Source organism: Notolepis coatsorum, assembly GCF_963971535.1.
Source record: "Notolepis coatsorum genome assembly, chromosome: 8".
Lineage (NCBI taxonomy): Eukaryota > Metazoa > Chordata > Actinopteri > Aulopiformes > Paralepididae > Notolepis > Notolepis coatsorum.
In genome coordinates, this window is record NC_140172.1 from 37,625,978 (window position 1) to 37,640,977 (window position 15,000).

The 15,000-nt window shown below is 44.5% G+C and overlaps 1 pseudogene across 1 annotated transcript in view; it reads left to right on the forward strand.

Annotated features, from left to right (window-relative positions):
• LOC311233403 (transcription factor COE1-like) overlaps positions 1 to 15,000 on the forward strand; it is an 81,355-nt pseudogene that overhangs the window by 40,450 nt on the left and 25,905 nt on the right. Inside the window, exons 8-9 of the transcript XR_014621066.1 lie at positions 4,720 to 4,847; positions 7,251 to 7,377. The product of XR_014621066.1 is annotated as a transcription factor COE1-like (transcript). The remainder of the gene's footprint in view (positions 1 to 4,719; positions 4,848 to 7,250; positions 7,378 to 15,000) is intronic.

The window sequence follows — 15,000 nt, forward strand, 5'->3', positions numbered from 1 at the left end:
TATGCTTCCTTTTGATACACAACGCTAGACTAAGAGGTGTCATCTTTGACAGCTGAATCCTGAAAATCTCTTAACCCATACACACACACACACACACACACACACACACACACACACACACACACACACACACACACACACACACACACACACACACACACACACACACACACACACACACACACACAAACACACACACTCACACTCACACACACACACACACACACACACACACACACACACACTCACACACACATACACTCACAGTGAGAAGAAACCAGGTCGACCATATCTGTTCTGCAACAGACAGAAGCTGTTGTTATTGCTGTGACATGGGATTGGGCCATAAACAAACAAAACAAACAATACAGAGATGACACATAGCTGGACTGAGCCACAGGCAACTCATATGGTACAATAGTGGCCTGTCAAGAAGCACGGCATGAGTACTTACAGCCTGGCGTATATAACCCTTTCACTGCCACACGGCAGCAGGTTAACCCTTTCACTGCGACAATACACAGCAGGTTAACCCTTTCACTGCCACACGATCGTCGGTTGTGTGATAGTAAAGGTTAACCTTCTGTCGTGTGGCAGTGAAAGGGTTAACCTTGCAAGATGTGCCGTCACACCCGCGGTGATTAGACTTCTGCGAGCTGAACATTCACTGGTGATTGAAATCTACATAGTTCTAGTGTTCCAAGATAGAACTCTGATGAAACAACCCAACTCACACGTCCAAGTGATACAAATACAAAAGCGGGGTTCCCTAACGTTTCGATAGCACGGCCCACCACACCTTTCATTATGTTACAGGAACACGCCAAAACATTAAGGGAAATGTGCTTACCGTCTTCTCCAGAGTCAGACAATGAGATAGATACCAATTTCCTCTCTGTGCGTTCAGTAGCTATCCGGCTGCAAGCTAGCTTAGCACAAATGAATGAAAGCGGATACGGACCAACTAGCCTAGCTGTTGGCCAAAGAACCTCTCCCGGAGTTTGAGCTATAGGCTAGTGGTCCGTATCCCCTTCCATTCATTTGTCCTAAGCTAGGAGTAGGCAGTAAGCGCATTTCCATAATGTTGGCGTGTTCCTTTAAGAGATCAACTGAAGGATGGTGTGGGAGATAAAACTCCCTTCCCCCACCTCTCTTTCATCACTCATCTTCCCTTCCTACCCTCATCCCTCATTCTTAACCCCAACAAACCCTCCCCCACCTTTCCCCCAATTGTCATGACACCCTTTTTATTTTATGCATCCTTTATTTATCCAGGAATGTCCCATTGAGATACAAGATATATTCTTCCAGGGTGTCCGGCTTATACTGTACATATGGCCTCTCATACCGGGTGTCCTAGCTAGTCACCTCGCTGAGAGTCATCCAGCCATACTCTGACTATTTTTGTATTGATACTTTGACTGAGTTCATAAACTGTATTAACCCTGGGCCCTCATGCATCAACGTGGACTTTGGACTTGACCTACTTCCACACGTAAGCACGGAATGTAGAACTAGCGTACGCACAGGGAAGTCGGCATTCATCACACGTGCGTACGCAGGCTCTATGGTCCTCCGTGTTGATGAATACCACTTTGTTCTACCGTCAATGCTCGTGCATGATTATCCATATATGGTCATGAAAATGAGGAAACACCCCCCATGGGATGTGAAATAATGGACCGAGCGGGACTCCGAGAACTCCACGGAGAATTCACTGCTGTCGAACCAAGAAGACACTATCGCGTATTATGATTTATGGGATAAATAAAAGGCGGACTTGTAAACGGTGATGTCAGATATCAACGGCTCCCTAAAACCATTGCTGCAATTCTGCCTGGACAGCTCAAAATACTAATAAAGACCGTTCGTTGACCACTGTTTGGCGTTGGTTGTGTGTCATTATAACCGTGCTGTATGAATGCCTTTATTAGTTGTGTTCGATTGGCTATATGATTTTTAGAGGCATCTATTTTGTTGTCGGCTAATAAAGACCGCGCTGGAATATGACTGCCTTTTCCGTGTTGTTTGATTAATACCCACGGATTAAAGTTCTCCTCAATTCTATTCCAAATCGCGATGGATCTCCCGTCAATTTTCTACCTGCTGCATATGATTTCTAGAGGCATACTACAATCTATTTTGATGTCAGTATTGGGTAGCCTATATAAACAATATAATACGATAGCATGTACAAGAACAATGAATCTCACTGCATGTTGTATCCTGCCTTTCAATACATGAACTTGAATTCCATCATGTTTGTGTGCGGGACTCAAGGCTGCTGTCACAATGGGTGGTACCGCCGTACGGTACAGTAATAATAATAACAGTCCACACAATATCACGATCCATGCCATAGCCTATGTTCTATTAGGACATGATCTGTGACGACAAATGTTCTAGAATGTTTGATTAAGATATCATACTCTGACAGCATGCCTATGAGCAACAAAAACGCGAACTTGAATCCCATCATATTACATAGTCTGTCCACTATAGTGTCATTGCAATGCGTTTTCTATTCCTTCTTATACAGTAAAAAGGGGGAAGAACACTATATTCATATGACTTGTATTCTGCTTACAGCTTCGAAGTTCCACTTGTTTCGTTTAACGTAAGCCTTTTAAATATAATCAAAACGTTCCCGTGTTTCTGCGGTCTGCGCAGAATAATAACGAGTTGAGCTTTATGATTTATGATGAATTGAAAATGGGGGACCCTGATGTAAACAAGACGGAAGTTGGTCTGCATCCCCAATTAACAATTGTATGTACTGAGCTGTACTGTACTGTACCCATTCTGCAATCTGTTAATAAACTTTTCAATCAATCAATCAATCAAGCTACGCGGAGCGCAGTCAGTCAGTAGCCTACACCCGTATATTCCGATAACGCTATATAAACCATGCTGCATTCATTCTGAGAGAAAGATCTATTATTCCAAATGCTATTTATAGGGTTTGACCATAATTACACTACTGTTGCTATTTTACAATGAACTATAATGAACTACGGTTCGTACAGAACGTGCCAGTGTTATTATGCACAGAAGCTAATTTCCTTGTTGTAATAATATATTCTACCACTGGGCGCTAGGTACGCCAGGTCTGACCTGTGCGTAGATGTACGCACAAAGTCAAGTTCAAGTTCAAATGATGAATCCCACTCGTTGCTTAGAAATGATCGTACGCACAGGGTAAGCACAGATCTGTGCGTAGAACACGTTGATGCATGAGGGCCCTGCTGGTCTCTTCTGACTGAGTAAGTTATTCAGCTTCACCTTCGGCTACTTTCTACCACAATGGCCAAGTCAGACTCATTCATATTAGCTCACAACTAAATTGGCTGTGAATACTCATTATCTGTTCACAGATCATAGTTTGTTTATAACCACGTACATCAACATGCAACATGTTACACCGCTGCTACTGTACCTTCTCAGTTGTTCAGTGTGTTTGTGTTTGTAAAGGTGTAAAAGTGTCCCCTCAAAATCGTGTTAACTATACAAAGCGTCCCTTTTCACATTATTCCACTGCTTCTCTGTAATTCCTCAAAATCTGTGTGACGCAACTAGTCCTGCAAATCATGGTCGCTATTGCCCAGCTGTCATCCGGGAAATACTAACTGCTAACATGAAATGCTAACGTGAAACTCATATTATAAGTTGATACATCTAAGTGATCTATACACAAACTATCTTTCCAGCGAATCTCTTGTGTTTGGGTGAAACACATTTTTGGCGAAACGTTTAGGTGGAAAAAGAGAGTTAACCAGCTTGGGGGAAGACGTGAGGGGGGAAGGAGGGCGGGGCATTCATAGATCCTTGCATTCTCAATCAAATCAAATCAAATTTATTTATAAGGCCCGACAACACACGTTAATGTCCCCATGGGCCGTACAGGTCTTCTTTAAACAAGTCAAGAAGAAAACATAACAATAAGTCAAGAACAGAACAAGAACACCATAAGGTCCAACAAATTTAAAATAAATGCAAATAAATGAAAGAATGCAAGCACTCCCAGACATACCCCACGCGAAGGTAAGGAAAAACTCACTAAAACCTAACAATAGGGAAAAATGCTCCACAGGCAGTGTGGAGGAGAGAAACCTTAGAAGGGCCATTCAAGGGGGGATCTCCCTTCTTAGATGTCGGTGATAGTAGTGTTGCAGACTAACAGTTGGTAAGCATGCACTCAAGTGTGTAGTGAAACACAGAAGAGTGCATGCAATAGCAACTGAACATTTTGAAAGATTAAAGATAGAGCTGATAGCGATAGCAACTGAACATTTTGAAAGATTGAAGATAGAGCTGATAGCGAATCTATTTGAGGCACAATGACCTCAATGAGGTCAAAGGTCAAAGAGATGCTGCATTTTCAGTTGTATTGAACATTGGTGGGAAAAAACCATACCAAACAAGTCTTTATTAAACAACAAAATCACGTGTGGAGGGGATATTTAACTGCTTATCCAACATGGAGCACCATATTAATCACATGTTGGTCTGCCTGGTGGGAAAAAAATATACCTATGTTATAGAGGGTTTATTTATTTATTTTTTACAAGGAGTACTTCAATTTTCAATATATTTGTTCCATGGTTAGCAGGAACAGTAATGATAACTTCTGGTTTGTATTTTTCATCATCTCAACCCTTCCTCTACCGCCTCTCCTCTTCTTTGCCCCCCCCCCCCCCCCCCCTCCCCCCCCAGCAGCAGCTCCTTGTATAAAGGCGATCAGTCCTAGCGAGGGGTGGACAACAGGGGGCGCTACAGTCATCATCATAGGAGACAACTTCTTCGACGGCCTCCAGGTCATCTTTGGCACAATGCTGGTCTGGAGCGAGGTATGTACGTTTTGTAACGTCTGTCTGTCTGTCTGTCTGTCTGTCTGTCTGTCTGTCTGTCTGTCTGTCTGTCTGTCTGTCTGTCTGTCTGTCTGTCTGTCTGTCTGTCTGTCTGTCTGTCTGTCTGTCTGTCTGTCTGTCTGTCTGTCTGTCTGTCTGTCTGTTGTCTGTCTGTCTGTCTGTCTGTCTGTCTGTCTGTCTGTATGTCTGTATGTCTGTCTGTCTGTCTGTCTGTCTGTCTGTCTGTCTGTCTGTCTGTCTGTCTGTCTGTCTGTCTGTCTGTCTGTCTGTCTGTCTGTCTGTCTGTCTGTCTGTCTTTCTTTATTTTCCGCGGAAAACAGGCAGACAGACAGACAGACGGACAGAGCTCTGTTGTATCAATCCCTCTACAGTCGTCTTTCCTTCTTGACCGTTGGAAATATGTAATTCAATATGAGAACACACATTTCCTGATGGCAAAACCCTTTAGTGTGTATCTGTTTGTGTTGTGTATGTGTGTGTATGTGTGCATGTGTGTGTGTGCATGCGTGTGTCTGCGTAACGAGTCCCCCCCAAAAATATGTTCTGCCCCTCTCTCCCTTCCTCACCAGTTCTCGCTCTGATATACTGATCAGCTTAGCAGAGATGCAAGGCACACACACACACACACACACACACACACACACACACACACACACACACACACACACACACACACACACACACACACACACACACACACACACACACACACACACACACACACACACACACACACACACACACACACACACACACACACACACACACACACACACACACACACGGAGCTCCTTGTCACAGTTTATCCTCAGCTCCACTCCTCTACCGAATGTTTATTTGTCTTATGACTCCACTCACTGTGTGTGTGTGTGTGTGTGTGTGTGTGTGTGTGTGTGTGTGGTGTGTGTGTGTGTGTGTGTGTGTGTGTGTGTGTGTGTGTGTGTGTGTGTGTGTGTGTGTGTGTGTGTGTGTGTGTGTGTGTGTGTGTGTGTGCACACAGAGCAACTATGGCTGCCATCCAAAAACAACACCTTGTGTGTGTGTTTGTGTGTGAGAGGGAAGGAAAGGAGAGAGAGAGTGTTTATGTGTGTATGTCTGTGCCAGTGCGTTTTATGTGTGCATGTGTTCATTCTTGTGTGTGTGTGCGTGTGTGTGTGTGTCGATGTGTGTGTGTGTGTGTGTGTGTGTGTGTGTGTGTGTGTGTGTGTGTGTGTGTGTGTGTGTGCTTGTGTGTGTGAAAAGCTGAAGGGGTTTGTTTACAGTGTTGAGAGCAACACTTACACACACTACCATGTGTACAGAGTATCTCTCTCTCTCCCCCTCTCTCTCTCTCTCTCTCTCTCTCTCTCTCGCTCTCGCTCTCGCTCTCTCTCTCTCTCTCTCTCTCTCTCTCTCTCTCTCTCTCTCTCTCTCTCTCTCTCTCTCTCTCTCTCTCTCTCGCTCTCGCTCTCGCTCTCGCTCTCCGCTCTCTCTCTACCTCTCTCCTTCTCTCTGGCTTCAGTTTAGACTGATTCAGCTACAACCACAAGGCTTTCACTAGGCTTTACTCGGTTTGTGTTCTAAGTGATTTTGGCCAGCCAATGTTTTATTTGCAGTGACCCTGTCTACTCATAGTTAAACAAATTCTACAGCCGTAATCAGTTTTTTTTGGAAAATCAAACATTAACTTTGAGTTTCTGTTGGTTTTGATCCAAAATACTCTTTTGAAGTAATTGCCCAGTTGGTGATTGTCCCTCTGAATGGTCTGTCTGTTTGTCTCTGTCTCTGTCTCTGTATCTGTTTCTGTCTCTGTCTCTGTCTCTGTCTCTGTCTCTGGTCTCTGTCTCTGTCTCTTGTCTCTGTCTCTGTCTCTGTCTCTGTTTCTGTCTCTGTCTCTGTCTCTGTCTCTGTCTCTGTCTCTGGTCTCTGTCTCTGTCTCTTGTCTCTGTCTCTGTCTCTGTCTCTGTCTCTATCTCTATCGCTGTCTCCCCCCCCCCTCTCTCTCCCTCTCTTTCTCTCTATCAAACCCCAAAACCCATGACCTTGGCACTTTCTTCACTGCTGTCAAAACTGGCAAAAGCTGAACCAAAAGATGCAAACCGATCTCCTCTAATGTTATGTCACTGTCAGTTTTAATGTGTTTTCATACTTATATGTTGTTTGGTTTTAACATTGTAATCAAGAGGCTGATGTTGGACATTTGCTTCAGCTATAAACATAGCGCTGCTGTCAGTTGAAAACCTTGTATCTCCAAAAAGGGGAATTTCTCAGGAATGAAGAAAAACAACCAAATTTTTCCAGTTGACACCCTTATATTTTGACGTTCTACAGTGGGTTTTGAATGGGTTCTACATTGGATTTTGAATGGGTTCTATCTATCTATCTATCTACCTATCTATCTAGTTGATCACCCCCCATGCCATTCGGGTGCAGACCCCTCCTAGACACATCCCAGGCGTGGTGGAGGTCACACTGTCCTACAAGTCCAAACAGTTCTGCAAAGGCACGCCTGGCAGGTTCATATACACAGGTAGGTCTGCTGTCCACACAGTACACACACACACACACACACACACACACACCACCACACACACACACACACACCACACACACACACACACACACACACACACACACTCACGACACACACACACACACACACACACACACACACACACACACACACACACACACACACACACACACACACACACACACACACACACACAGTACACACACACACACACACAGTACACACACACACACGCACGCACGCACGCACGCACGCACGCACACACACACACACACACACACACACACACACACACACACACACACACACACACACACACACACACACACACACACACACACACACACACACACACTCTTTTTTTTCACTCATTTCAAGGATTTGTAAAAACAAACAGCATTATCTTGGAAGGAGTGGAGTTGTCTGCCTTATTTCAAGACATCACCAGGGATGTAGTGGAGAGTGAAAACCAGTTCATCTCACTTTACTCTTTATTTGTGCAACAGAGTTTACCCCCCGTTTGACAGCTGATATAAATCTGATACCTAAAATGCATAGTGGCAGATTATAATGAGTCGTATCAGATTGATGCAGGTGATTACTGAGGTTCCTGTAGTCATCGACTGGAGGTTTTACAGGCCTTTTTATATTCACACAAAAATGTCTGGAAAACCAGTTCAGTTCTACTGAAACAAGCCAACAAGTTTACACTTTTTTGTAGACGAATCATACAATTTGTGGACTAATCGATTAATTGATTTAATCAACAAATCTGCAAGCATGTGTTTCTCACACGCAGTGAGGCAGAAGAACCTCTTTACATCTAGAGCTCACCAGAGATGTTCTCATCAGTTTGTCAAATAATTCAGCATGGACAAAAAAGATCAACTAACAACCAACTGAGAGGAGGTAGTCCTAGTGTTAAAGGAAAACTCCAACATTTTGGGAATTAGCTTATTTGCCATCTAGCCTGGAGTTAGACAAGAAGATACATACCTTTTTTCTTCTCTGTGCATGCAGTAGGAGTAGGAAGACACGCACCGTTAGCCTAGCTTAGCGTCAGTCACTGGAAGTAGGTTCCTCCATTAGCCTAGTTCCCAACGTCTTCCTACTCCTACTGCATGCACAGAGAAGAAAAAGGTATGCCATCTTCTTGTCAAACTCCAGGGTAGATGGCAAATAAGCTAATTTCCCAAAATGTTGGAGTTTTCCTTTAAGATAGGGAGTTCAGAATATACGTACTGTTCTGCCTCCTGTGAAAGGAGCGTGCAGGCCCAGGCCCGCCCCCCACCCATGGGCCAACCAACCACACAACGTCCTGGCAGAGACACTGTATACACGTTATACCTCTGGTTGACAGTCTTTGACGGGGCCGGACCACCTGTAACATGAACAATGTTGTCTAAATAACACTCTGGTAACACACTGTACAGATAACAGGCCAAACAATCCACTGGGTTCTACCAGTATGTACAGTGTATGTGTGGTTCAGACCCAAGGCATACAAACATACACTATTCCTTGTGTGTGTGTGTGTGTGTGTGTGTGTGTGTGTGTGTGTGTGTGTGTGTGTGTGTGTGTGTGTGTGTGTGTGTGTGTGTGTGTGTGTGTGTGTGTGTGTGTGTGTGTGTGTGTGTGTGTGTGTGTGTGTTTGTGTGTGTGTGTGTGTGTGGGGGGGGGGGGGGGTGTATGTGTGTGTGGTAGTTCATGGGCAGGCCAGACAGTGTTGAACTAATGACTGTAGATTAGTCAACAGTTAACGACTTGCGATCGTTACAATGTTGCAATAATTAGAGGCTCGTTAAAACTGGCTGGTCTTTATAGGCTTGCATACTGAAACTATTAGGGAATTCACCCAGAACATCCAGTTTACTTACAATACAGACACACACAGACACACACACAGACCACACACAGACACACACACAGACAGACATACACACACACACACACACACACACATACACACACACACACACACACCACACACACACACACACACACACACACACACACACACACACACACACCACACACACACACACACACACACACACACACACACACACATGATTTCCGACCCTGATTGTTGATTTTGAATGAACATTTCCTGGCCACGGAGGAGAAGAGTAGGAGAAAGAAGTGAGAGAGGAGAGGAAAGAAGGAGAGGAGGACTATAGAGAGTGAGAAAGAAGGTGTATGTGTGTGTGTGTGTGTGTGTGTGTGTGTGTGTGTGTGTGTGTGTGTGTGTGTGTGTGTGTGTGTGTGTGTGTGTGTGTGTGTGTGTAAAAGATATACTAAGTGTGCAGTGCACACACACACACACACACCACACACACACACACACACACACACACACACACACACACACACACACACACACACACACACACACACACACACACACACACACACACACAGCAAGGTGATGTGATGTCTGGCTCACTTATATTGATCTCCTCAACATGGATCTATCACATCCATGACATCATCCAGAGAGAGACGGCTGCTTGTATAAATATCTATATATTATACATGTAGCCCATCCATTGTGTTCTTAACATATAATGATATTGTGTTCCTGACAGGGTGTTCCTTCATAGTCCGTCAGTAGTAGGGGTGGGGGGGGGGGGGGGGTGGGGGGTTGGGCAGGAGGGGTGGGGGGGGGAACACTGTACAACTGTACAAGCAAAACTGTACATTGGAATATTGACAACCATACTTGGTCATTTACTGTACATTGGAGGGTGTTGGGTTAGGACATTTACAGGGCCAGTTTCGAATTGCAGTCCCCCGTAGGTGTTTCTTTGAGAGTGTTTTTGAAAGTGGGTAGTGATTCACATTCCTTTACAGCTTTGGGTAGGGCGTTCCACATTGATGTGGCATAATTGCGAAACGTGATTAGTCCCTTGTTTGAGCCGAATCTGGGTTTAACATGATTTGTGGAGCTCCCTCTGGTATTGTGATTGTGGTATTCACTGACCTCTTGCGGAAGTATTTTGATATGTACAAGCAGGGCCGCCTGGGAGAAATGCGAGGCCCTTTGCGAGATTTAAAGAGATTTTTTTTTTTCCATACAGTCAACATATTCTTAAATAATAGCGGCTGCCCGAGGCTGGGCATGATACAGTCAACATATAGCAAGAGAGAGAGCGAGAGAGAGCTCCGTTATACAGTCAATATACAGTGTTATCGCTGCACAGACCCGGCAATGCCCCCTGACCCTCCACCAGAGCAAGGCCAGAGAGAGAGAGAGAGAGAGAGAGAGAGAGAGAGAGAGGAGAGAGAGGAGAGGAGAGAGAGAGAGAGAGAGAGAGAGAGAGAGAGAGGAGAGAGAGAGGAGAGAGAGAGAGAGAGAGATTGGAAAGAAACAACCCAAAACCAGAGCAAATTAAAATGCTATTGGCCCTAAACAGAGAGTACACAGTGGCAGAATACCTGAGCACTGTGACTGACCCAATACTAAGAAGATCTTGACTAGGTACAGACTCAGCAAGCACAGCCTAGCCTCGAGAAAGGCCGCCATAGGCAGACCTGGCTCCCAAGCGAAGACAGACCCACTGCACACAAGATGAGGTGGAAACCGAGCTCCACTTTTTAACAACCTGCCCACTATACCAAGACATACTTCCCACAAATTGCAAACACCCAAAGAGACTTTGAAAACATGGACAATAACTCAAAACTCCCATACCTACTGGGAGAAATACAAGAATGTGAAATAAAGCCCTATTTGAATTGAAGAGAGAGAGATAGATAGAGCATGTCTGTGTGTGTTAGATAGAGAGAGAGCATGTCTGTTTGTGTGTGTGTGTGTCTGTGTTAGAGAGAGAGCATGTATATGTGTGTTAGAAAGAGAGAGAAATATAGAGAGAGAGAGCATGTCATTTTGTGTGTTAGAGAGAGATATAGAGCATGTCTGTGTGTGTTTGAAAGAGAGCGAGAGAGAGAGAGAGAGAGGCATGTGTGTTTGTGTGGTTAGAGAGAGAGAGCATGTCTGTTGGTGTGTGTGTGTGTGTGTGTTAGAGAGAGAGCATGTATGCTACCTTAGCTAGGCCAGCCCGCTTGGCTCAACATAACGTTAGCCAACATAACGTTAGCCTTAGCCACGATAGCTAGCCGGCCCGAGAGAGAGAGAGAGAGAGATATATCCACGGCGGGAATAGAATAGAGTGCATTAAAAACTCACCAAACGTCCAAGAGGATGGAGACAACCGCGTGGAGTTGACGAAGTTCATCTGCCGAATGACCGTCCTCTTCATCTTGGCATAACAATGCTGCACGCGCTCTCTCTAGGTTAGCTAACGCTAGTTAGCCTTTAGCTAAGCTAGCTACTAGCCGACATCATAATAATAATACATCTATTTTATATAGCGCTTTTCCAGGTGCTCAAAGCCGCTTCACATGGGCAGGAGAGACAAACGATGGCAAAACAAAAAAACAGAACAAAAATAATACATGACAAAATAAAATAAAACCGACAGAATTAGAGGTCAAAAGCAAGATTGAAAAGGTGAGTTTTGAGGGCGGATTTAAAGATGTCAGGGTGTTTGCATCACGGATATGGCTGGGGAGGGGCATTCCAGAGGGAGGGGGCAGCAGCAGCAAAGGCCCTGTCGCCCCAGGTCCGGAGCTTGGTCGTGGGAGGTGTTAGGAGGTTGGCATCTGCAGACCTAAGGCGACGGGTGGGCGTGTGACGGTGGAGGAGGTCGGGACAGGTAGGGAGGGGGCAAGGTTGTTGAGGGCTTTAAATGTGATGAGTAGTATTTTTAAAATGTATCCTGTATTTGATTGGAAGCCAGTGGAGGTCGTGGAGGACAGGGGTGATGTGGTCAGAGCGACGGGTGGAGGTGAGCATGCGGGCAGCAGAGTTTTGGACATATGGGAGTTTATTGAGAATAGTGTTTGGTGAGCCGTAGAGGATGCTGTTGCAGTAATCTAGTCTTGATGATATGAATGCATGAACCAGTGTTTCAGCAGCGGAGAGTGATAGGGAGGGGCGAAGACGAGCAATGTTCCGGAGGTGATAGAAGGCAGATTTGGTTATGTGGTTCACATGGGGGAGGAAAGAAAGGGTGGAGTCCAGGATGATGCAAGGTTACGGACGTGAGTGGAGGGGGTGACAATGGTACCATCAATATTTAGGGTGAAATCATGGGTGTGGCTGGTGAGGGATTTTGGACCGATAATGATGATTTCTGATTTATTGCAGTTTAATTTGAGAAAGTTATTTTGCATCCATCCATCATCATGGCTATCCCGACTGAACCACACGTTAGCACTCGATATTATAACGTAGCTAAAGCTAACTAGCTGTCCCTGCCTTTAGCTAAGCCGACATGGCTAGCCTGACTGAACTGTCTAACATGCAACAACTTTCATCTTCAGTCCATCTGCCGAATGACCGTCCTCTTCGTCTTGGCTGGCATAACTAAGCATAACCTCCAATGCTGCACGCGCGAAATAGTCCAAACGCAGCTGACGCACGCCGGCCCGACTGTACACATGTAACCCCCTCCCTTCGTTGAAACCAATAGTATGTCTGCTGCAGAGCCCCAGAGCTCCAATAGTGAGTATGTCTGCTGCAGAGCCGCAGAGCCAGGAACAAGTCAGACACATTCTACAAACGTGTCTAATGTGAAATATATAAGCATATAAGCAAAACTAGATTTTAGGGTCTGTGATGAAAAAGGGGCCTCGCGGGAAGGGGGCCTCGCAAAAAATAAAAATATATATATTTTTTTTGTGCGAGGCCCCCCTTTGTGCGAGGCACACCCCCTGAGGCGGCCCTGTGTACAAGGGTTACCTTAGTCGTGTAGTGTATCTTGTAGACCAGGCCCATTGCAAGTTGCTCTACTCTGTCGTCTACTCTAAGCCATCCTAGGTTGTCAAAGTGGGCAGGGGTGAGGTGGGGTTCTAGGAGTAAGGTCAAGCAGTAGTCTGACCAGTTTGTTTTGAGATGTTTGTAATTTTGTTTTTAGCGCCTTTGAGGTGCTTTGGTACCATCAGGTGCAAGCATAGTCGTAGTACCCTTGAATGAGTGCTCCTGCCAGAGTCTTCAGGGTGTTCTTGTTTACCAGAGAGGAGATCCGGTACAAGAATCGAGTTTGTTTGGTTGACTTTTTTTATTACATTGGATGCCATTTTGTCACAGAATCAGAATCTGAATGATATTGTCATTTTCATACAAGGAACTTGTCCTGTGTTTGCTCATACAAAGATGACAAAAGACAACACATCTAGAATCAGATAAAAGGTCATATTCAAATGGAAAATATACATTTTCTATTCAAATATTTATATTTTTAAAGGTGTTTACAGAGACCACAGATCTAAGGTCCAAGGGCAGAGCATTCCATAGCCTGGGGGCCACAGTTTCGAAGGCTCGTCACCTTCTGTCTTTAATCTAGACCAGGGACAGCCAACAAGCCCTGGTCAGACGACCTGAGTGATCTACCCGTGGTGTAAGGACGCAGTAGGTCGCAGATGTAGGCAGGTGCCTGACCATGGAGTGCTCTGTAGGGTGATGACCAGAACCTTGAATTCTAAATTTGATGGGGAGCCAGGGAAGGGAAATCAAGATGGGAGTGATGTGGCAAGTCTTTCTGGACCTAGTCAGCAGTCTTGCGGCTGCATTCTGGACCATTTGTAGCCGGCCCAAAGTGGACGCATCGAGGCAAGTGAACAGGGAGTTACAATAGTCCAGGCGGGATGAAACAAAAGCATGAACAATCATTTCCAACTCCGCCTGGTCCCTAGGACAGTCCATCAGGGAAGGAAGAACCCTCACATGTGTGATGTCACCCGGATGGGGCACTCTCTTTGTGGAGACATGTTCTCACACCCACATGAAGTTTATATTGTACTAAAGGTTCTAACCACCAAAAACAAAGCCTCAGACCTCTCTAAACATTTGTCTGTCTTAGTACTTTATTTATTACATAGAGTGGACAGTTTATTTGTCTTTACTGAGACAGTAGGAAGGCACAGAAGAACACTTAATAGCGAAATACAGGACAGGAAGTTCTGATTTGATTCCCTCCAGGTATATTTGAATACCTATAGAGAAATGTACCACCAAATTAATTAGAAAATAGCAGCTCTCTATAGCTCTCTTTCAAGACATGTCAGTACTTACTTGGCTTCTGTGTAGCTGAAGCTAAATGTGTCAATTTACCACATACTGGACCATGATAGGTTTTGGCCTATTACATCACACATGCAACTCAGATTTCAGAGAAGTACAGATAAACTCTCCCTCTCCAGGAGAAGACAGTGAAAAATGTGCAAATCTGGTATGTCATAAATGTATAGATGTAGCAGTACTGTCTATCTGTATGTGTCGTGTGTGTCATATATGTTATGATGAATTGAAAATGGGGGACTTTGATGTAAACAAGACGAAAGTCTTTCTCTGTCTGCATCCCCTTAACAATTGTATTGTATTGAGCTGTACTGTACTGTACCCATTCTGCAATCTGTTAATAAACTTTTCAATCAATCAATCAATCAAAAAGGTGCTCTGCACAAATAACAATCTGTATGCCATAAAACCATACAAAAAACATATTTCTATGTTATTATTATTATTATTATTATTATTATATTATTATTATTTCT